This window comes from Bombina bombina, chromosome 1 (genome assembly GCF_027579735.1).
Source record: "Bombina bombina isolate aBomBom1 chromosome 1, aBomBom1.pri, whole genome shotgun sequence".
Lineage (NCBI taxonomy): Eukaryota > Metazoa > Chordata > Amphibia > Anura > Bombinatoridae > Bombina > Bombina bombina.
Window position 1 is genome coordinate 352637805 of NC_069499.1, and position 25565 is coordinate 352663369.

The following is a 25565-nucleotide window of genomic DNA, read 5'->3' on the forward strand; positions in this document are numbered from 1 at the left end:
TCAAATTTATTTTATAACATTCAGTTATGCATTCACCTAATGTATACTTGTTCAGACAGTATTATAATAGCCACAGTACAGTTTCATAAGTTTGGATATTGTAGCCTAATAGCAGGTTCTAAGACTGCTACAGTAATTCCTGAAAGATCCAGGCTAAACAACCAGTTCCAAAAGGAGATACTCAAAATGTGTTATTTCACTCTGTACTAGGCCCTAACAATACCCCATTTAACTTAGGATGACACGCCACATAAAACATACTTATATAGAAAACATATAGAAAACAACATAATAATAAAATATAATGCTAAACAAAAGAAGGGGGAATTCAGGGGAGGTATAAACTCACAACCATACATTGAATTGTCACTCTCTGCAAAATATATGCAAATGAGTCTATTTCCCCAGTACACATTTTGGTGATGAAGCTTCTACCAATAGATGGAGCTGTGTTACACATGTCAAGGAACTTTCAACCAATAGATGGCGCTATGGCATGTATTTGACTGGGGAACTGTAAAAAAAAAATGTAAAACAGGTTCTTAAACAGCTCTTGTTTATTTTATAGAATTTAAAACAACATTTTTTCTTTGTAATTTAAGTTAATATCGGCTAGATTACGAGTTTTTGTCGGTAAGGCTTGCGGGGCTAACAAGCAGTTTTCCCTCACCGCTCACCTACAAACAACGCTGGTATTACGGGCTTTTACAAACCCGGCGTTAGCTGCAGAAAAGTGAGCGGAGAGCAAAATTTAGCTCCACATCTCACCTCAATACCAGCGCTGCTTACGGTAGCGGTGAGCTGGCAAAACGTGCTTGTGCATGATTTCCCCATAGGAATCAATGGGGCAGATTCGGCTAAAAAAAAACCTTAACACCTGCAAAAAAGCAGCGTTCAGCTCCTAACGCAGCCCCATTGATTCCTATGGGAAAATACTTTTTATGTCTACACCTAACACCCTAACATGAACCCCGAGTCTAAACACCCCTAATCTTACACCACCTAATCCGCCACCCCCGACATCGCCGCCACCTGCTTTATATTATTAACCCCTAATCTGCCGCTCCGGACACCGCCACCACCTTCATTATACTTATTAACCCCTAATCTGCTGCCCCCAACATTTAATAACTACCTAGCTAAAATAAAGACAAATTTACCTGTAAAATGAAACCTAACCTAAGTTACAATTACACCTAACACTACACTATAATTAAATTAATTCCCTACACTAACTACAATTAAATACAATTAAATTCAATTATCTAAATTACGGAAAAAAACTAACACTAAATTACAGAAAATAATACAATTTTTAAACTAATTACACCTAATCTAATCCCCCTAATAAAATAAAAAAGCCCCCCAAAATAATAAAAATCCCTACCGTACACTAAATTACAAATAGCCCTTAAAAGGGCTTTTTGCGGGGCATTGCCCCAAAGTAATGAGCTGTTTTACCTGTAAAAAAAAAAATACAATACCCCTCCAACATTACAACCCACCACCCAACCCTACTCTAAAACCCACCCAATCCCCCCTTAATAAAACCTAACACTAACCCCTTGAAGATCACCCTACCTTGAGACGTCTTCACCCAACCGGGCAGAAGTGGTCCTCCAGACGGGCAGAAGTCTTCATCGAAGCCGGGAAGAAGAGGTCCTCCAGACGGGCAGAAGTCTTCATCCAGGTGGCATCTTCTATCTTCATCCATCAGGAGCGGAGCAGGTCCATCTTCAAGACATCCGACGCGGAGCATCCTCTTCTGTCTTGATCCGACGACTAAATGACGGTACCTTTCAGTGACGTCATCCAAGATGGCGTCCCTTCAATTCCGATTGGCTGATAGAATTCTATCAGCCAATCGGAATTAAAGTAGTAAAAATCCTATTGGCTGATCCAATCAGCCAATAGGATTGAGCTTGCATTCTATTGGCTGTTCCAATCAGCCAATAGAATGCGAGCTCAATCCTATTGGCTGATTGCATCAGCCAATAGGATTTTTTCTACCTTAATTCCGATCGGCTGATTTTGGGGGGCTTTTTTATTTTATTAGGGGGATTAGATTAGGTGTAATTAGTTTTAAAAAATTGTAAATATTTTATTATTTTCTGTAATTTAGTGTTTGTTTTTTTCGTAATTTAGATAATTGTATTGAATTTTATTTAATTGTAATTAGTGTAGGGAATTAACTTAATTATAGTGTAGTGTTAGGTGTAATTGTAACTTAGATTAGGTTTTATTTTACAGGTAAATTTTTCTTTATTTTAGCTAGGTAGCTATTAAATAGTTAATAACTATTTAATAACTATTGTACCTAGTTAAAATAAATACAAAGTTGCCTGTAAAATAAAAATAAACCATAAGCTAGCTACAATGTAACTATTAGTTATATTATAGCTAGCTTAGGGTTTATTTTACAGGTAAGTATTTAGTTTTAAATAAGAATAATTTATTTAATTGTAGTAATTTTATTTAGATTTATTTAAATTTTATTTAAGTTAGTGGGGTGTTAGGGTTAGGGTTAGACTTAGATTTAGGGGTTAATACATTTAATATAGTATTGGCAACGTTGGGGGTGGAAGATTAGGGGTTAATAAATGTAGGTAGGTTACGGCGATGTTAGGGACAGCAGATTAGGGGTTAATAAAATGTAACTAGTGTTTGCAAGGCAGGTGTGCGCCGGTTTAGGGGTTAATATATTTATTAAAGTGGCGGCGATGTCCGGTCGGTAGGTTAAAATTTTTATTTAAGTGTTTGCGATGTGGGGGGGCCTCGGTTTAGGGGTTAATAGGTAGTTTATGGGTGTTAGTGTACTTTTTAGCACTTTAGTTAAGAGTTTTATGTTACGGCGTTAGCCCATAAAACTCTTAACTACTGACTTTTAAATGCGGTACGAGTCTTGACAGGAGAGGGTGTACTGCTCACTTTTTCCAAGGCTCGTAATACCGGCGTTATGCAAGTCCCATTGAATATATGGGATACGCAATTGACGTAAGTGGATTTGCGGTATGTTTGAGTCGCGGAAAAAAAGTGAGCGCTACACCTGTACCTCCAAGGCTCGTAATACCAGCGGGCATTAAAAAGCAGCGTTGGGACATCTCTACGCTGCCTTTTAACCCTAACCCAAGACTCGTAATCTAGCCGTATGTTTGCTTTATATTTACGAGTTATCATCTTGATACTCTAAATATAAACATTAACATGTTAAGTGTTTGCGTTCTATTTAGAACCAGCAACACAGTGTTATTGAAGATATAGGTTAAGTATTACCATTGAAGATGCATTATTTTGCTGTACAACATGTATGTTGAATTCATTTTTGGTGACTGACAGTTATGCGTTCATTGAATAGTTGAGGTGCACAAGTGATATGGACTTGCAGGGTTTGGCAGCCTTGAACCACCCATCCCCCTCAAACTTTTAGTCACACAAGTGATTGTACCTTTTTTGGGGATTAAATGGTACAGACATGGACCCTTTGACAGTTGGAAACATGTATGTACCTTATTTACCGCTAAATGGTACATATTAGTTCCTTAAAATGTAATTATGATCCATTGAGGGTACAACCACAGCAGTTGTACCCTAAGTGTTCACAAAAGGAACGCAACTGTACCCTTTTTCTGACAGTGTACATACCCATATTTAGACATGTATATGTATGTATATATACAATATAGCCCTATTCATTCAAATACCTTGTCAAATACCATATACCTTTTAACCCTTATAACTATTTTTTATATTTATATGATTTTTTTTTTTATTAGTGTATATATGTGTCTAACTCTTAATTTTACTCTATTTGTGTTGTGTTTGGTGTAACTTTTTATTTAGCCTTAACTGTTTCTGCAAATACTTTAGTCACGTTATCCCGACGAGCGCAAATTGGTATGTTTGCACTTACTTTCAACTTGTAATGCATGCGCAAGTTAATACACGTCAATATTTCTATATCATGCACTCGCTAACGTTAGCCCGCCACTTTTAATCTAGCCCTATGTGTGTAATAGTTTAATTTTAATGTATTTATGTTATGTTTGAGTATGTCACTGCTGAATTATATGTGGTGATGTGTTTGTGAATATTTTACTTCTGGATAGACCTCCTAACTGTCCCTATTTGAGATGGAAAGACCCTAATTCTGAGCTCTGTCCCAATGTCCCTTTGAGACATCCGTATGTCCCGTTTAAAGAATTTTCCTTCACCCCACACCCACAGTCCACTCAGACATGCCTATGAACAGTCCAGTCATGCCTATAAACCATTCAGTCACGCTCACCACCAGACAGGTAGACACACCTGCAATCCCGCCCACTATCTACCTGCTACCATGCTCTCTACTGACATTGCCCCGCACACAAACTGGTGACAGCCCTCCTCAAACTCCTGAGTCCCTAATACCTAGATATAAATATTGGGAGGTATGGGATATGACATGTAATTGACTGTATATCTGTATGTTTCAGTACAGGGTGTTAGTGTTAAAATGTATATCTGCTTGTATCAGCAGAGGATGCTGCATCAGACTGTGTAGTTGGATATGTCAAAACAGGGTATTATGTGTGTCATTGTGTATTGTAATGTGCCAGTGCAGTTTACTATGTGTATGTTATATTTCAATATTAAAGACAGTGGGTTTAATGGTATATTTAGATGTGTTAGGTCAGGATAGTGTATATGTGTGTGTGTTTGCTTTGTGCATGCTTGTTTGTCTGAATATATTAGTGGAGAATGTTACGTTGTGACTGTGTTTTTGATGTGTTAGAACTGTACACTGTGTGTGTGATGTAGGCGTCTGGGCATGAATGTGTGTATAAATGTGTCCTAGCACAATAGTAGGATGCTTTGTGTGTGATTGTGTAGCTGGAGGTGTGAGTCAATGAAGGTTGCTTTGTGTGGTTTTGTATATGTGTCAGTGCATAGTGCTTTGTGTGTGATAGTGTACCTAGATCTGTGAGTACAGAACTATGTGTGTGTGTGTGTGTGAAGGTATGTCTGGATTTTAGACAACTGTGCGTGTGCTTGTGTATTTAGATATTTTGTAAGGGATGTGTGTGAAAATATGCATCTGGATGTGTCAGTCAATGGTAATGTGTGTGTACATAGGATTGTGTATCTGGTAGAGTCAATTCAGTATGAAGCGTGTGTATCTCTATTTGTCAGTGCAAGATGATGTGTGTATTAGATTCTGTATCTGATGTCAGTGCAGGATGGTTATGTATGAGGGTCTTGATGGGTCAGTGTAGTAACCTGTATTTATGATTATGTTGTTAATTTGTCAGGTTAGAATATTGTATGATTGGGTAGCTGGATGCAAGTGTGCATAACAGTGTATCTAGATGAGTCATTGCACAATGTTTTGTGTGAGACTGCATATAATAATGTGTCAGTAAAAGATTGTGTATCTAGTCTTTCTGGATATGTTAGGATGCTAATTATTAGATTGTGTATCTAGATGTGTCATTGTAGAATGTAATGTATAGAATGCTGTGTGTGTTTATTTTGTGTTGTAAGTGCAGTTTGCACTGTATATATACAAATTTTGTGTACTTATGTATATCAGTGCAGAATCCAGTGAATGTATTTGCACACTGATGTGTAACTGTGTGACTTGTGTAGAATGCTATGTGCGGTTCAGTATATGTTTAATATCTTAAGGTGACAAGACAGGATACTTTGGTTGTGAATTTTTGTTGTGGAATTGTATAATGTCATTTACGTCCTTGGTGTGTGCAGATGCTGAATGTATATGTTCTTTATTAGTATGTATAATAGTCCTTGTGTCATGTTGCTGTGTGTATCCTAGTTGTGGGAAGATTATGCATGTTAATATTGTGTGAGGATGCTGTATATGTTGAATCCAGGTTAGCCTGTGGTGCCTCTCGCCTATCATATTGATTACAGGTTAATATGTGGGGGGATGGGCTGTCAGATCGGGTGTGGGGGAGATGTCGTCCAGCTGTGGGGAGGGGGTGAGCATGGGAGGTGTTCGGTTCTTTGGGTGGGGGCAGGGAGGGCGCTCATGAAGAAGCCCGCCTCTCCTCTTCGGTAATATGGAGCTGTTGCTATGGCAACCTCTTTTGATGTGACAAGTGCTGTGATTGTGACGGAGCAGCTGATAATACAGGGAGCTGTCGGAGGCAGTGAGAGGGTACCAGAGACCCCATCCCACCCACACCCTGCCTGCCGCTCCCATCTCTCTCTCCGGCTGCCTCATCTTAACAGTCTCCACCACCTACTCCCTTTCTGCCTCTTTCTCTCCATCTTTCCCTCTATCAGTTTGTTACTCTGCTTTTTTCCACAACTCTCTGTGCATTTCTTCCATCACACACCCACAGACTAGTCTTTCTTTTTTTTGTATTTCATCTCACCCTTTTTTCCATACCATTTTTTTTTATTTTCTTGTGCTTTTCCTTTCTTTTCTTCCCTCACACAGCATATTTTTCTTTTCTTTTTGCACATTTCCTTTTCTAGCTGTCTTTATTCCCCTCGCTCTCCTCCCCATCTCTTCCCTCTTACTCTCGCTCCTTTCTCCTGTGTCCAGCACAAAGCTGTGGGCCTGAGCATTGTGTGTTTGATGAATAAGATGTGGAGCCTGACATCATGGTATTGTCACTGTGTCCCCCCTCCCCTGGAGATCGTCAAGCTGACCTGCTGCCTGAATGCAGCTAGCATTAGGTAAGTTCTGAGAAAACAATTCCCTTTCAGTCTTCCCCAGCTCTGTGTAGGGAGGGTAGTGGCAGATGAGCACTCTGGCTCCCATCAGTTTCTTTTTTTGTGGGCTGAGAGCTTTTCATTTAACCCTTTTGCTACTAAATGCCAGAGATATACATTAAAAGATACACATTTCTGTTACCCCTGTGTCATATACTTAGGCGTTTTACCCTTTTTTAATCATAATGATAGTATACGTCTTGGGAGGGGGGAGCATGGCCCTTCCTCAAGAAAAGCAGGTTTATAAGGGTAACAGGAGCTAGTTTGTTCTTGAAGATTGGCTTATAAACGCTTTCTATGCCATAGGAATCTGCAAGATACCCATTTATGCCAAATTGCTCACCATAGCTAGAGTGATTGGGAGGGCAGACAATAAAATGGAGGATGATGTACCAACCAGGAAATCAGAGAACTCTGATGTTAAGTAATATTATAAATGGCAACCTATATGTGACTGATGTTTGAATAGCAGGGTATACATGGAGTAGAATATTCAGACGGGATAACCAATCAGCTAATGTGAAGTTATGAGTTTAATGAGTTTGAAAAAAAAAAATCAAATTTAAATAGATGCACATTTAAAAAAAAAAAAAAAAAAATTATGATTATTATACAACCTCCAATTGTAATTATATACATGGAATTGATCTAATTAGTCTACTTAAATTAATTAATTTAAATGACTGAACATTTTCTGTGTTCCCCAGATCTGTCACCAAACAAAAATGTTTCAGAGGATTTTCAGCACCAGAAGCTTAGAAAAAAAACCATAGACTTTGAATACTTCCCCTATTTGTAGTGATTTTATTACACAAACCACGTACTTCTAGCCCTGGGCGAATACAAGCCTTACTTTTTGAGATATGTGTATTACACAGGCTGCCCCCGAGGTGTGTATACACACAACTAATAATAAATAAATTGTTTACATTTCAGAAGCTCCTGCTCTAAGGAGTTTGTATTACACAATCTGCACATCTGCGCTGTGTGTATTACACAAGCTCCTCCTGTGAGGTGTGTATATTATATGGGCCATATTATATGAGCATTCATTGCAAAATCCCATTTCAACAGAAGTATATATTAACTATCACCTAGATTACAAGTTTTGCACTATAGAGGGTTTCAAAACGAACGCAACAAAAGTTGAGTTATTTAAGCCTCCATAGCGCTGCCGTTACAAGTTTTTGAAAAGCCAGCTTGTGCGTGCGATATGGTTGCATTGAGCTCCATACCACACAAAATACAAGCGCTGCTTTGACATACTCGTGCATGCTTTCCCCATGGACATCAATGGGGAGAGAGTGTTATAAAATAACCTAACACCTGCGATTGCGGAATTAAAAGCTCTGTAACACAGCCACATTGATGTCTATGGAGAAAAAACTTACGTTTAAACCTAACACCCTAACATAAACCCCAGGTCTAAACACCCCTAATCCGCTGCCCCCAACATCGCCAAACAGGGCCACCACTAGAAATTTTGGGGCCCTTACTTAATCAATGATCAGCCCCCCCCCTTGACATGTGCAATTTTCGACCACGTGACTAAAACGTATATGCACTTTATTCTTAAGTGTAGTCAAACTTGGAAATGTTGTAGAAACACACAAACACAGAACTCAGTAGTAAGGTCAAAATGTCCTAAAAAGGAACAGATAACGGACACACACAAACTTAAACACAAACTTGCACATACACCCAAGGAAACACCGACAGAGACAGCCTCAGAAAACACACAAAGACATATACACTCACAGACACCCACAGAAAACACACAAATACACATACACACACACAGAGAGACACTCACAGAAAACACACAAAGACATACATACACATACACACACCCTCACAGAGACATCCATAGGAAATGCACAAAGACAGACACATAAACCCTCACAGAGAGACCCACAGAAAAGAAATACATACACACTCATAGAGACACCAACAAAAGCACAAAGACATAAACACAGACACTCATAGAAACACTCACAGGAGGTAAAATTTCTGCACATTGCCATCCCCTAAATCAACAGTGTGTGACATGCATGATAAAAAAAATAGCAGAAATGAAGAGATCACTTTTTAAAGAATCATATTTGTAAATGAGCAAACAAAAATACTTCTGTGAATTCAAAATTGTACATTATTGATCTGTCAGAATGGATAGATGAAGAAAAGTACTTTTGAAAGGTTGACATATGTTTGGGGATCACCCCAAAATTTCCCCAACCAAGAGCACCACTTCAAATCTGTCAGCTGTACTTATGGATTTTAAAAGTGCTGTACTCTATATGGTCTTGGTGGAACCATAAGCTGTGGTACTCAGTCTCATACCACAAGATCTGGTTAAATGCAGAATTTAGGCTTGTTTGTATGTATTTAAAAATTAAATCAGCAGTATGAACAGTGTTAAGTTAACCTGTCTAATTTCAAACACTGAGCAATCAGCCTGAGAGTATAACATTTTATGCAGATGTAAAAAACTTAGATAAAATGCCTCCTGGCATCTGGAAAGTCCTCGCATAAAGGGGCAGTAAACTGGAATGTAATTTAAAATATATATATATATATATATATATATATATATATATATATATATATATATATATATATATATATAAATTTAAAAAATCATATCTGCCAAAAGGGCACCTACCATTTATGTATTGAGGAGGAAACATTTCTGCATGGATTTAAATATATAATTTCTACAGCATTGTCAAATAATCATAAAAACACTGCTGCATATTGCTAAAATGTGTTTTTATGGATCCCTGGCCCCAACATACAACTACCACACTGAAGTTACAATCCGATATAGCACAAAGAAATAAAAAACATTTACTAAGTAAGTCCTACCTCCTCTGCAAATGAAAGTGATCTGCCGTCTGACTCAGGCACACACTGTACAAACTGAAGTGCCAAGTCTGTCTCACACTGTGCCTAGTGGTTTAGTGCACACTCAGAAATCCTCTCAAATGCTAATCAGGGTTAGGCACAGACAAAGGCTGTGGCAGACATTTTCCAAAGTACAGACCTTAGTGAAGGACACCAAGGTACATTTGAAATTAAAAACATTATTTTATAGTGCTTGGTGTTATTATACTGATGCAGATACCACTGATTCTATTACCAGCCCTCCTCTGGCTATACCCTTGTGCCAGTGCCACTACTGTGTCTTTGTATAGTGCTGGGTGTTATTATACTGATGCAGATACCACTGACCCTATAACCAGCTCTCCTCTGGCTTTACCCATGAGCCAGTGTCACTACTGTGTCATTATATAGTGCTGGGTGTTATTATACTGATGCAGATACCACTGACCCTATAACCAGCCCTTGTCTGGCTATACGCATGTGCCAGTGTCACTACTGTGTCTTTGTATAGAGCTGGGTGTTATTATACAGATGCAGAAACACATCCAGTATTTCACTCAGGCTTTATTTATTCCAAAACTTATCACCCAATATCGCTAGCAGTCTCTTGACAAGCAACTAACTTAATTCACACTACATTTTTTTATTCCTATTATTTAAGGTTGTGGCGGACACTACAAGGGCTAGTCACAGACACCAGTGTCCGTTTACGGACACCTTGCCTATCCCTGATGCTAATGTTTTACTCCCTGTAAGGACATTTCCCACGCTCAATGGCACTCTGCTGTAGAGCCCTCTGGTGGCTGCAAAAATGTAAAAATAAATATACATATATTTTTAATAATAGTTGTGCTTGCCTCATGGGGCCTCCCTAGCCCACTGGGCCCCTGACAGGTGTCACCCTATTCACCCCCTGATGGCGACCCTGTCACCAACACCTACATAATGTTATTAACCCCTAATCTGCCGCTCCCGATATCTCTACCACCTAAATAAATCTATTAACCCCTAATTTGCCGCTCCCGATATCACCACCACTATAATAAAGCTATTAACCCCTATTCCCCCGCACCCCAACATCGCCCACACTATAATAAAGATATTAACCCCTATTCCGCCCCTCCCCGACATCGCTGCCACTAAATAAAGTTATTAACCTCTGGCCTCCCACAGCACTACCACTAAATAAACCTATTAACCCCTAAACCGCCAGCCCCCCACATCACAACAACCTAAATTAAACTATATTAACCCCTAAACCTAACCCTAACTGTAACCCTAAACCTAACCGTAACCCTAACCTTAAACCTAACTCCCCCTAACTTTAACATAATTAAAATAGACCTAAATTAAAGTTACAATTATTAACTAATTAATACCTATTTAAAACTAAAAACAAACTTACCTGTGAAATAAAAATAAAACTTAAGCTAGCTACAATATAACTAATAGTTGTATTGTAGCTAGCTTAGGTTTTATTTGTATTTAACAGGTGTTTGTATTTATTTTAACTAGGTAGACTAGTTAGTATATAGTTATTTACTATTTACTAACTACCTAGTTAAAATAAATACAAACTTACCTGTGAAATAAAAGTAAAACCTAAGCTGCCTTACAATAAAAGCTAACATTACAAAAAAGCAACTAACATTACAAAAAATACAAAACACTAAACTTACAAAAAATAAAAAAACTACCATTACAAAAAATAACAAACGAAATTATCCAAAACAATAAAATTTATTCCTATTCTAATTCGAATCAGCCAATAGGAATGAGAGCTGCTTAAATCCTATTGGCTGATTTGGACAGCCAATAGGATTTTAGCAGCTCTAATTTCTATTGGCTGATTTAAATTTTTCAGCCAATAGGAATGCAATGGTACCCCCAGTATAAAAGGAGAACCTTGCATTTGAATCCTCAGTGTGCGGCGGACGATAGCATGTAGAGGTTCTTCACGTCGGATCGATGGACCTCCGTCCTGGACCTCCGCCTTGGACCTTCGTCTGGACCTTCCCCTGGAACGCCGCCTCGGCAGGGATGAAAAAGATGCTGGTCCCTCGATGGATGAAGATGGAGCTGCCTGGATGAAGATGGAGCCGCTGGGATGAAGATCGTTCAAGCCGGACTTCAGCAATTGTGAGTACCTAAGTGTAAGGTTTTTTTAAGGGTTTTTTTGGTAGGTTTTTTATTTTAGATTAGGGTTTGGGCATGTCTTTAAAGAGCTGATCACCCTTTTAAGGGCAAGAAAAAGAGCTGAATGCCCTTTTCAGGACAATGGGTAGATTAGGTTTTTGTTAGAGCTAGGTTTTTATTTTGGGGGGTTGGTTAGGTGGTGGGTTTTACTGTGGGGGGTCTTTGTATTTTTTTACAGGGAAAAGAGATGATTTCTTTAGGGCAATGCCCTACAAAAGGCCATTTTAAGGGCTATTGGTAGTTTATTGTAGGCTAGGGTTTTGGTTTTTTTTGGGGGGGGGGCTTTTTTATTTTGATAGGGCTATTAGGTTAGGTGTAATTGGGTTTTTTTTTTTAATAATTTTGTTTGTTATTTTTTGTAATTTAGTATTTTTTTTCTTTTTTGTAATTTAGTATTTTTAATTTTTTGTAACTGTAGATTTTTTTTTTTTTTAGTAGTGTTAGTTTTTTTTAATGAGTAATTTATTTAATTGATAGTTATTTTAATTTTAGTCTAATAGTAATGTTAGTTTAATTATATATATATATATATTATAGTTTAAACTTAGGTTTAGGGGTTATTAGTTTAATTTAGTTTTTGGCTATGTGGGGGGCTGGCGGTTTAGGGGTTAATAGGTTTATTTAGTGGTAGTGATGTGGGAGGCCAGAGGTTTAGGGGTTAATAACTTTATTTAGTGGCGGCAATGTCGGGGAGCATTGGAATAGGGGTTAATATATTTATTATAGTGTGGGCAATGTTGGGGTGCGAGGGAATAGGGGTTAATTACTGTAGTATAGTGGCAACGAAGTCGGGGAGCGGCGGAATAAGGGTTAATAAATTTTATTAGTGACGGCGATGTCGGGAGCGGCATATTAGTGGTTAACAACTTTAATGTAGTATTTGCAATGTGGATGGGCCTCGGTTTAGGGGTTAATAGGTAGTTTATGGGTGTTAGTGTACTTTGTAACAGTTTAGTTATGAGATTTATGTAACAGTTTTGTTGCGCAAAAATTATAACTACTGTTCTCAGATGGCGGTACGGATTTTGTCGGTAAAGGCTAGAACGCAGGTTTTTTAGCCTCACCGCAAAACTTGTAATGGCAGCGCTATGGGAATCCCATGAAAAAACATAATTTTTTTGAGTGCGGGACTGACGATGCTTGCGGTACAGCTATACCGACAAGACTTGTAATCGCTGCGTTGCTGTTTTAATGCTGAAATTACAAATTTTTCAGCGTTAAAACGCGAACGCAAAACTTGTAATCTGGGTGTTAGTATTTTATACAATATTTACTTTGTTTGATGTATATATTTAAGAATAATTCCCCTACTGAAGTACTTGTAATGCTCGAGTACCTTCTTTGAGATCCTATGTATATGTGGTTCTTGCCCTTGTGGCTTACATTGGATACCTTTTAGTCCTATAAACAATTTGATTAGAATTCTCATGAAAAGGGTCTTATGACTTTACTTGTGGTCATCAAATTTGAGGTTGAAGTCATTCCAATCCATTACAAACCCCACAATAACCCATTTATCATTGTCAGATGTATTTTTGGTATAGAACACCCCATATATCTTGTGCAGAGATAATTGGACAACGGCATTCAAATCCATAAAAAAAACAAAAACATTTTTCAAGCCAAATTCCTGTTTCAGCATCCTTGATCTCTTGAAAATATTTTTTTTCTGACTTTAAACAGTAATTCTTGTCTTTTCAAATACATTTTCAGTGCTAGAGTGTGTGAACAAGCTTCATTCATGTGCATATAACCACAATAATTTCCTGGTTTCATTAAAACAAAATGTATATATACTGTATATACCGTGTGTGTGTGTGTGTATATATATATATATATATATATATATATATATGTATATATAAAAGTAGCAGCTGCTCTGACCTGGAGACACCGCTGCTGGAATCGCAGGTAGCATGTCAGGAGGTAGTTCTGGGTGGGCTTTAGCCTCTGCGTCTGGATGGTAGCAGTTAGACACAGAGGAAGTGTTAAAGGTGTGTTTAAGAATCTCTGTGTGTGTAGAGTGTGTGTGGAGTATGTGTGTGTGTGTGTGTATATGTGTATGTATGTGTGTGTTTATATGTGTGTGTGTGTGTGGAGTGTGTGTATGTGTGTGTGTGTGTTGAGTGTGTGTATGTGTGTGTGTGTGGAGTGTGTGTGTGTATGTGTGTGTGTGTGTGTATGTATGTGTGTGTGTGTGTATGTGTGTGTGGAGTGTGTGTAGAGTGTGTGTGGAGTGTGTGTGTGTTTGGAGTCTGTGGTTGTTGTGTCTGTCTGTCCCTGACTGTATGTGTGCCTGTCCATTCCTGCCTCAGCTTAATGGCATCTAAAGAAGAAATGGCTCTGTCTAGGTAAGAGAATAAGTTTACATTAGTAATAAGTTTATAACGATATACAATGTGTTTTATTCTTAATACAAATGTGTATTAAAAGTATATAACTGCTTATTACATGTTTACATATGACACAGTGAACATTTGGAGGGTGGGCAACTAAGAAATTTCATGGGACCACTAGATCTTAGGGAAAAATTTTCAGCCCCTTGTATACATATTAAATGAATTAGCCTTCACATATTGTACTTTAGCCACATAATCATTTGCTTCAATAAAGACCAGTAAAAAACCTTATAAGTCCATTGATCAGAACTTTGCCGAAAGAATTGTAAAAAACCACGCCAGCACTTGCAGGAGTTGCCCTCAGGGAATTCTCTAAAAAACAGGGCTGCGATTTGCAAGATGCCTCCCATAGGGTATAATGAAGCTTGTTGAAAAGGAAAACTTTTCTGGGGAGATTAAAGTTAGCAGGGAGCAGGGGCGCACTTTCAAAATGAAATCCTGCAGCCAGTACAAATGACAAATGACTTTGTTTTCAGCTGTTCATTCCTGTCTCTGCTTTTCAACTCTCTATCTGATGTGCAACTGCTCTCTCTGAAGTTCTCTACTGTTCAACTCTCTCTGAAGATCAACTCTGTTGCTTAACTCTCTCTTTGCACACAAGCAGTAGCAGTCCACAGCCACTCCCAATCAGACACCAGGGGCAAGATTACATATGCGACGCCGGTTTTTACACGGCTTTGGTATCACATATACGGCACCGCATATAAATTCGGAGTATATATTTCACCTGTCGCCCGCAATTTTTACACCCATAAGCTAACATTGAACCTCATTGCAAATTGGTATCACACATTCAGCGCAAGGACTTACGCGGCGAAAATTGAGACATTTTACTCCATTTTCACCTCGCAACACATAGGCAGGCGCAGCCAGACTTGTGCTGACAATGTTAGCACCGTGACTCCCATAACTGCCTGAAATTATAAACCAACACCTAACACATGCGCAATATCTATCTACCTGTCAACCGGTAACTCTGCCCGTCTATTACTGCACTGCCACACTCATGGGGCATGCAGAAATAGCGCAATCTCGCTACTTTTAGCGAGATCGCGGCAGAGAGAGGCCAAGGTCGTTAAGGGGTTAAAGAGACACTAAAGTCAAAATTAAACTTTCATGATTCAGACGGAGAGACTTTCCAATTTACTTCTATTATCAAATTCTGCACATTCATATACACACTTTTTAAGGCACAAGCACCTACTAAGCATGTGCACAAGTTCATAAGGTTTATGTGATTAGCCGATGGCTGTCACATGTGTACAGGGGGCCGGCAAATGAGGGGAAAAATACATTTGTCAGAAAAAAAATCTACTGCTTATTTAAAATGAATAGTAAGTGCTATTGCATTGTCCTTTTATTATGCACTTGTTAATCATAGAATTCTACTGTATTTAGTAGTCATTTAATGTCACATTGTAGGTGGATACCAGGCAAATCTAGCTCTTATGTTTTTTTATTAATAGATGACAGAGGTAACAGTTTATAAAAATGATTTATTTTTAACATGTAGATTTTGTCAATAAAATTTTCCCTTTTCCTTTTTATTTTTCCAAGTGGCAAATTTTGGCTGGAAGCTAAGGCACAATTTTCCTTTGTTAAGTCTTTCTTGTATTTGGTCCCATTTTTGCTGATAATTGGACCCCATTCTGTGCTTAATACAAGCTGCCAAACAAGTATTTCAAGCTTCCGTACACCCCCATCACATAAAGCCTCTATTTAAATAGCTATCATTCGCATCTCAACTCCCACCTCTGAAAACCACCAGTTGATTTATCTTGATGCAAAACATGTTCTTGTAAATTGCACTGACAATTGTTATCGCTGCCTGGGGTTGGTTTTGCCTAATTGTTATAAAATGTATCACACTGAAAACTAAAAGAGCGGACATATTAAAGGGACAGTTTACCCAAAAACTTTCTCTCCTTTAATTTGTTCCCAGTGATCCATTTTACCGGCTGGAGAGTATTACATTGTTTACAATTAGCTCTTAGCTGATTTAGGTCTAGATTACGAGTGGGGTGCAAAATTGCGCTAACACAAGCGCTATATTTGCGCTCCACTCGTAATACTAGCACACACAAATGTGCGCTGGTATTTAAAGTCCCCCGCAATGTGAACGTGCTTCCATAGGCTCCAATAGGAGCCTCATTCTCATGCCATGAGACCCAAGCGCAGAGAAGTGGGTAAGTTGAGCAGCAATGGGCAGCAGTTTTAAATATATTTGTATATAAGCAGATGCATAAATATTTATAGGAACACACAGTTCCCATAGACCACAATGTAAAGGCACTTTTTAGTGCCGTTTTTTTGTTTGTTTTTTTCCAAACACCCCACAGCCGCCAACTTTAGCCCCCAAAAACTGCAAAGTGCAGTTTTTTTTTAATTTAAAAAAAAGATACATTTGTTTTTTAATATAAAGCTAAACTATACTTTAATTTGGGGCCAATTGGGGCACTTTTAAAAAATTAACCAGAGGTCTGACCTCTGGTTAATTTTTTGAGCGCTATTTGCTACCGTAAACTCGTAATGGCTGGTTATTTATTGCGCACCAGTAAATGGGCTAATTTGCCCATTATGGGACGTGCGATAAATTAGCACTCCACTTGTAGGGCCCCATTACATGTGCGGCGTTGCCAGCAAAAGCCGGCAACGCCGGTTTTTACGCGGTTTTGGTATCCAATATATAGCGCCGCATATAAATGTGGCACGTATATTTCACCTGTCGCCCGCAATTTTTACTCTTATAAGCTAACATGGGACCGCGTCACAAATCCATTTTCACCTCGCCACACAAAGTCAGCCACAGCAAGCCTTGCGCTGAGTATGTGAGCACCGTAACTCCCGAAACTGCCTGCAAAAATTAGTTATTACTAACTAATAAAGTGTATTAACCCCTATATCCGCCATCAAACCCACACCGCAACTAAAAATAAAGTATTAACCCCTAAATCCGCCAACCCCAACATTGCAAACTACCTAATAAAACTATTAACCCCTAATCGGCCATTAACCCACAACGCAAACTACCTATTAAAGTATTAACTCCTAAACCGCCAAAGCCCACAATGCAAACTACCTATTAAAGTATTAACTCCTAAACCGCAAAAGCCTACAACGCAATAAACCTATTAAAGTATTAACCCCTAAATCGCCAAAGCCCACAACGCAAATAAATAATTAAATTACTAAGCCCCCTAACCTAACACCCCGTAACCTAACACCCCCTAAATGAACCCAAATTACCTAAATTACAAAATACTAAAGTTACTAACTATTAAAATAAAAAAAATTAACATTAAAAAAAAACTAAGTATAAATTAAAGAGACAGTCTAGTCAAAATTAAAAATCTGGTGTAGACTGTCCTTTTAAACTACGATTACAGAAAATAAAAAAATCTAAGATTACAGAAAATAAAAAACAAAATTATCAAATTTTAAAAATTATACCTAATCCCTATGAAAATAAAAAAGCCCCCCCAAAATAAAAACACCCCCTAATCTAAGAATAAACTACCAGTAGCCCTTAAAAGGGCTTTTTGCAGGGCATTGCCCCAAGATAAACAGCTTTTTTGCAGAATAAAAAAGTCTAAGTCCGCCCTAACAGTAAAAAAAAAAAAAAAAAAAAAATAGCCTAACACTAAAAAACCTAAACTATCCATTGCCCTAAAAAGGTAATTTGTTTGGGCATTGTCCTTAAAAGGGCATTTAGCTCTTTTACGAAGTGCCCACCCTAATCTAAATAAAAAAATAAATAAAAAAAAATAAGTCTAACCCCCAGGTTGGTACTCACCGTTCCTGAAGTCCGGCAGAGAAGGTCTTGTCCCATGCGGTGAAGTCTTCTTCCAAGCGGCGACCTCTTCTTTCTTCTTCCAGGAACAATCCGGCGCGGAGCGGAGGATGGTGCTGAAGACCGTTGACAGTGGAGCTGAAGACCAGCGACTCTGGAACTGAAGACCGGCGACCCTGGAACTAAAGACCGGTGACCACGGAGCTATGGAGCGTGGAGGATCCTCTTCGTATGATCGCCGCCGTACACTGAATAGTGAATTCAAGGTGCACGAGGCGTTCCTTGAATTCCTATTGGCTGATTTGATTCTTCAAATTCAAATCAGCCGATAGGATGAGAGCTACTCAAATCCCATTGGCTGTTCAAATCAGCCAATAGGATGAGATCTACTGAAATACTATTGGCTGATTTGAATAGCCAATAGAATTTCAGTAGCTCTCAAATCAGCCAATAGGATTTGAGTAGCTCTCATCCTGTTGGCTGATTTGAATTTGAAGAATCAAATCAGCCGATGGAATTCAAGGAGCGCCATTTTTAATCGCGTACCTTGAATTCACTATTCAGTGTACGGCGGCGAGCGTACAAAGAGGATCCTCCACGCTCCATAGCTCCGCGGTCGCCGGTCTTCAGTTCCAGGGTCACAGGTCTTCAGTTCCAGGGTCGCCGGTCTTCAGTTCCAGGGTCGCCGATCTTGAGGTCATCGGTCTTCAGCTCCACCCTCCACTCCGTGCCTGATTGATCCTGGAAGAAGAAAGAAGAGGTCACCACTTGGAAGAAGACTTCACCGCATGGGACAGGACCTTCTCCGCCGGACTTCAGGAACGGTGAGTACCAACCTGGGGGTTAGACTTAGGTTTTTTTAATTATTTTTTTTTTATTTAGATTAGGGTGTGCACTTCGTAAAAGAGCTAAATGCCCTTTTAAGGGCAATGCCCAAACAAATGCCCTTTTCAGGGCAATGGGTAGTTTAGGTTTTTTAGTGCTAGGTTCTTTTATTTTGGGGGGTTTGGCGGGTGGGGGTTTTACTGTTGCGGGGCACTTAGACTTTTTTATTCTGCAAAAGAGCTGTTTATCTTGGGGCAATGCCCTGCAAAAAGCCCTTTTAAGGGCTATTGGTAGTTTATTCTTAGATTAGGGGGTCTTTTTATTTTGGGGGGCTTTTTTATTTTCATAGGGATTAGCTATAATTTTTTAAAATTTGATAATTTTGTTTTTTATTTTCTGTAATCTTAGATTGTTTTATTTTCTGTAATTGTAGCTTAAAGGGACAGTCTACACCAGAATTTTAATTTTGACTACACTGTCCCTTTAATTATAGTTTTTTTTGTTTTGTTTTTAAAGTAATGTTAGGTTTTTTATTTCAATAGTTAGTAACTTTAGTATTTTTTAATTTAGGTAATTTGGGTTCATTTAGGGGGTGTTAGGTTAGGGGACTTAGTAATTTAATTATTTATTTGCATTGTGGGCTTTGGTGGTTTAGGGGTTAATACTTTAATAGGTTTATTGTGGTGTGGGTTTGATGGCGGATATAGGGATTAATAGTTTAATTAGGCATATTGCGTTGTGGGGGGGTTGTCGGTTTAGGGGTTAATACTTGTATTAGTTCCGATGAGGGTTTGATGGCGGATATAGGGGTTTTACGTGTCAGGCTTATTTTTGGGAGGCGGTTTAGACTGTTACGGGAGATATAATAAAAAAATTTAATTTTTCTTAGGCACCGGCAGTTTCTAAAGTGCCGTAAGTCACTAGCGACTCCAGAAATGTGTATTTACGCTCATTTTTGCACATCGCTAGTTTATCCGACTTACGGCACTTTATGAACTGCCGGTGCCCTATATGTTATAGCCCGATGTGCAAGGGGAAATTACGGGCGGAGCAGGTTTCAGCGCTTGCGCCAAAGCCTGCGACATATATATAATCTCGCCCGTAATCTGGCCCTTAGCCTGTAGTATCCCAATCTATACAGAAAGTTTATATACCTATGTATAGGCTATTGAGAAAATATTGGCTAGATTACGAGTTTTGTCAGTAAGGCTGTGCGTTGCTAACGAGCAGTTTTCCCTCACTGCTCATCTACAGACAATGCTGGTATTACGTTTTTTTTAAACCCGGCATTAGCCGCAGAAAAGTGAGCGAAGAGCAAAAATTAGCTCCACATCTCACCTCAATACCAGCGCTACTTACGGTAGCGGCGAGCTGGCTAAACATGCTTGTGCACAATTTCCCCATAGGAATCAATGGGGCAGAGCCGGCTGAAAAAAAAACACCTGCAAAAAAAGCAGCGTTCAGCTCCTAACGCAGCCCCATTGATTCCTATGGGGAAAGAAAATTTACGTTTACACCTAACACCCTAACATGAACCCCGAGTCTAAACACCCCTAATCTTACACTTATTAACCCCTAATCTGCCGCCCCCGCTATCGCTGAAACCTACATTATACTTATTAACCCCTAATCTGCCTCCCCCAATGTCGCCGCAACTATATTAAAGTTATTGGCCCCTAAATCTAAGTCTGACCCTAACCCCCCCTAATTTAAATATAATTTAAATAAAATAACTACAATTAACTAAATTATTCCTATTTAAAACTAAATACTTACCTATAAAATAAACCCTAAACTAGCTACAATATAACTAATAGTTACATTGTATCTATCTTAGGTTTTATTTTTATTTTACAGGCAAGTTTGTATTTATTTTAACTAGGTAGAAGTAAAAGTACCTGTAAAATAAAACCTAACCTAAGTTACAATTACACCTAACACTACACTATAATTAAATTAATTCCCTACATTAAATTAAATTAATTACAATTAAATAAAATAAACTAAAGTACAAAAAAACACACTAAATTACATAAAATAATAAAATAATTACAAGTTTTTTAAACTAATTACACCTAATCTAATCCCCCTAATAAAATAAAAAAGCCCCCCAAAATAATAAAAATCCCTACCCTATACTAAATTACAAATAGCCCTTAAAAGGGCTTTTTGCGGGGCATTGCCCCAAAGTAATCAGCTCCCCCAACATTAAAACCCACACACCCAACCCTACTCTAAAACCCACCCAATCCCCCCTTAATAAAATCTAACACTAACCCCTTGAAGATCACCCTACCTTGAGACGTCTTCACCCAACCGGGCAGAAGTGGTCCTCCAGACGGGCAGAAGTTTTCATCCAAGCCGGGAAGAAGAGGTCCTCCAGACAGGCAGAAGTCTTCATCCAGACGGCATCTTCTATCTTCATCCATCCGGAGCGGGTCTAATCAGCCAATAGGATTGAGCTTGCATTCTATTGGCTGTTCCGATCAGCCAATAGAATGCGAGCTCAATCCTATTGGCTGATTGGATCAGCCAATAGGATTTTTTCTACCTTAATTCCGATTGGCTGATATAATTCTATCAGCCAATCGGAATTGAAGGGACGCCATCTTGGATGACGTCACTTAAAGGTACCGTCATTTAGTCGTCGGATGCAGACAGAAGAGGATGCTCCACGTCAGATGTCTTGAAGATGGACCCGCTCCGGATGGATGAAGATAGAAGAAGCCGTCTGGATGAAGACTTCAGCCTGTCTGGAGGAACTCTTCTTCCCGGCTTGGATGAAGACTTCTGCCCGTCTGGAGGACCATTTCTGCCCGGTTGCGTGAAGACGTCTCAAGGTAGGGTGATCTTCAAGGGGTTAGTGTTAGGTTTTATTAAGGGGGGATTGGGTGGGTTTTAGAGTAGGGTTGGGTGTGCGGGTGGTGGGTTTTAATGTTAGGGGGGTATTGTATTTTTTTTTACAGGTAAAAGAGCTGATTACTTTGGGGCAATGCCCCGCAAAAAGCCCTTTTAAGGGCTATTTGTAATTTAGTATAGGGTAGGGATTTTTATTATTTTGGGGGGCTTTTTTATTTTATTAGGGGGATTAGATTAGGTGTAATTAGTTTAAAAAACTTGTAATTATTTTATTATTTTCTGTAATTTAGTGGGGTTTTTTTTCGTACTTTAGATAATTGTATTTAATTGTATTTAATTGTAGTTAGATTAGTGAATTAATTTAATTGTAGTGTAGTGTTAGGTGTAATTGTAACTTAGGTTAGGATTTATTTTACAGGTAAATTTGACTTTATTTTAACTAGGTAGCTATTAAATAGTTAATAACTATTTAATAACTATTGTACCTAGTTAAAATAAATACAAAGTTGCCTGAAAAATAAAAATAAACTCTAAACTAGCAACAATGTAACTATTAGTTATATTGTAGCTAGCTTAGGGTTTATTTTATAGGTAAGTATTTAGTTTTAAATAGGATTAATTTAGTTAATTATAGTAATTTTATTTAGATTTTTTAAAATTATATTTAAGTTAGGGGGGGTTAGGGTTAGAGTTAGATTTAGGGGTTAATACATTTAATATAGTACAAACAGCAAGGCAAAACTTTCAAAAATATGACAAAGTAACAGCAATGGAAAAACCCTTGTGAAGGATCTTAAAACACAGGAAGTTAGAATAAAGGCAGGTGAGACAAGGGACTTCTAAAAATAACAAATATTGACAGCAGTTGTGATAGCCTCCATGTAGAAATGTGCATTCAAATAACGGAGACGTATCACACACAGCAAAGTCTCTAACCGAATAGTCCAGCCATACAGAGTGGCAACAAAGGGCTGTGAATTTTACCCGGCTCAAGCAAGCGTGGTGGTAGATGCGGTGGGTCCGTGCACGCTGTTAAGCTCCATGTTCCTTGATGCCACACAAGGGAGTCGGGTGATGACGTCACTTCGTGTCAACTACGGAATCCGAGATGCGGCTCTTCTGAAACTGGGTTCTTCTCCCCTCAGCCAACGTATACATAAAGAAAGGATGGAAACAAAAAGCACAACCTCGATTCAAGTGGGTTTTATTACAATCTCAGTAAAACAAAGCACAAGGTAAGTAATACACTTACCAAATACACTGAATTAAAAGGCACATAGAATTTAAGCAGGCGAAACAGGAACAGCAGTGTACACCGGTAAAAATCACCACATCCCACCAGGTAGATTCCGGATCCCAAGATACACCTTCTGGCCTTGTCCCACAGCACAGGGGTAGAATCTTATCTGCAACTAACAGTGGAGCGAGGCTCACTGAGAGAGTCAAATCGGGGGGAGGGGCTGTACTGTTGAGTGGGATGTGGTGATTTTTACCGGTGTACACTGCTGTTCCTGTTTCGCCTGCTTAAATTCTATGTGCCTTTTAATTCAGTGTATTTGGTAAGTGTATTACTTACCTTGTGCTTTGTTTTACTGAGATTGTAATAAAACCCACTTGAATCGAGCTTGCGCTTTTTGTTTCCATCCTTTCTTTATTTAATATAGTGGCAGCGACGTTGGGGGTGGCAGATTAGGGGTTAATAAATGTAGGTAGGTGGCGGCGATGTTAGGGACGGCAGATTATGGGTTAATAAAATTTAACTAGTGTTTGCGATGCGGGAGTACGGTGGTTTAGGGGTTAATATATTTATTATAGTGGCGGCGATCTCCGGTTCGGCAGATTAGGGGTTAAAAAATGTATTATAGTGTTTGCGAGTTGGGGGGCCACGATGAAGGGGTTAATAGGTAGTTTATGGGTGTTAGTGTACTTTTTAGCACTTTAGTTAAGAGTTTTATGTTACGGCGTTAGCCCATAAAACTGTTAACTACTGACTTTTAAATGCGGTATCAGTCTTGACAGGAGAGGCTGTGCCGCTCACTTTTAGGAAGACTCGTAATACCGGCGTTAGGAAAATCCCATTGAAAATATAGGATACGCAATTGACGTAAATGGATTTGCGGTATTTTAGAGTTGCGCCAAAAAAGTGAGCGGTACACCTGTACCTGCAAGGCTTGTAATACCAGCGGGCGTTAAAAAGCAGCGTTGGGACCTCTCAATGCTGCTTTTTAAACCTAACGCAAGACTCATAATGTAGCCGTATGTAAACACAGCCAGCAGAAGAAATTACACTCACAGTGGAAGGTGGAAGAGATAAAGTTAGAAATTTTTCATTTTTATTTGTACTTTCTAACACCTAGATTTAGAGTTTTGTCGGTAAAGACCCGCGGTGCTAACAAGCCTTTTTTTTCCAGCGCACCCTTAAGACAACGCTGGTATTACGAGTTGTCTGAATGGCTGCGTTAGCCTCAGAAAATGGAACGTTGAGCATAATTTAGCTCCACTTCAACCCTCAATACCAGCGTTGCTTACGGTAGCGGTAAGCTGGAAAAACATGCTCGTGCACGATATCCCCATAGGAAACAACGGGGCTGAGCTGGCTGCAAAAAACCTAACACCTGCAAAAAAGCAGCGTTCAGCTCCTAACGCAGCCCCATTGTTTCCTATGGGGAAACACTCTCTAAGTCTACACCTAACACCCTAACATGAGCCCCAAGTCTAAACACCCCTAATCTTACACTTATTAACCTCTAATCTGCCGCCCCCGCTATCGCTGACACCTACATTATATTATTAACCCCTAATCTGCCGCTCCGTACACCGCCGCTACCTACATTATAGCTATGAACCCCTAATCTGCTGTCCCTAACATCGCCGACACCTATATTATATTTATTACCCCCTAATCTGCCCCCCCCAACGTCGCCGCCACCTACCTACACTTATTAACCCCTAATCTGCCGACCGGACATCACCGCCACTATAATAAATGTATTAACCCCTAAACCGCCGCACTCCCGCCTCGCAAACACTATAATAAATTTTATTAACCCCTAATCTGCCCTCCCTAACATCGCCGCCACCTACCTACAATTATTAACCCCTAATCTCCCACCCCCGACGTCGCCGCCACTATAATAAAGTTATTAACCCCTAAACCTAAGTCTAACCCTAACACCCCCCTAAGTTAAATATAATTTAAATAAAACGAAATTATTCCTATTTAAAACTAAATACTTACCTATAAAATAAACCCTAATATAGCTACAATATAACTAATAGTTACATTGTAGCTATTTTAGGATTTATATTTATTTTTTCAGGCAACTTTGTATTTATTTTAACTAGGTACAATAGCTATTAAATAGTTATTAACTATTTAATAGCTACCTAGTTAAAATAATTAAAAATTACCTGTAAAATAAATCCTAACCTAAGTTACAAATACACCTAACACTAAACTATCATTAAACTAATTAAATAAATTACCTACAATTATCTAATCTAAAATACAATTAAATAAACTAAACTATAATACAAATAACAAAACACTAAATTACAGAAAATAAAAAAAATTACAAGACGTTTAAACTAATTACACCTAATCTAAGCCCCAAAATAAAATAAAATGCCCTACCCTATTCTAAATTACAAAGTAATAAGCTCTTTTACCAGTCCTTAAAAGGGCTTTTAGCGGGGCATTGCCCCAAAGTAATCAGCTCTTTTACCTGTAAATAAAAATACAATGCCCCCCCCAACATTACAACCCACCACCCACATACCCCTACTCTAAAACCCACCCAAACCCCCCTTAAAAAACCTAACACTAACCCCCTGAAGATCTCCCTACCTTGAGTCGTCTTCACTCAGCCGAGCCAAATTCTTCATCCAAGCGG

The 25565-nt window shown here is 38.7% G+C and overlaps 1 protein-coding gene across 1 annotated transcript in view; it reads left to right on the top strand.

The window, feature by feature from the left end:
* PTPRN (protein tyrosine phosphatase receptor type N) overlaps positions 1-25565 on the top strand; it is a 339294-nt gene that overhangs the window by 237380 nt on the left and 76349 nt on the right. The gene's annotated exons all lie outside the window — the stretch shown is intronic.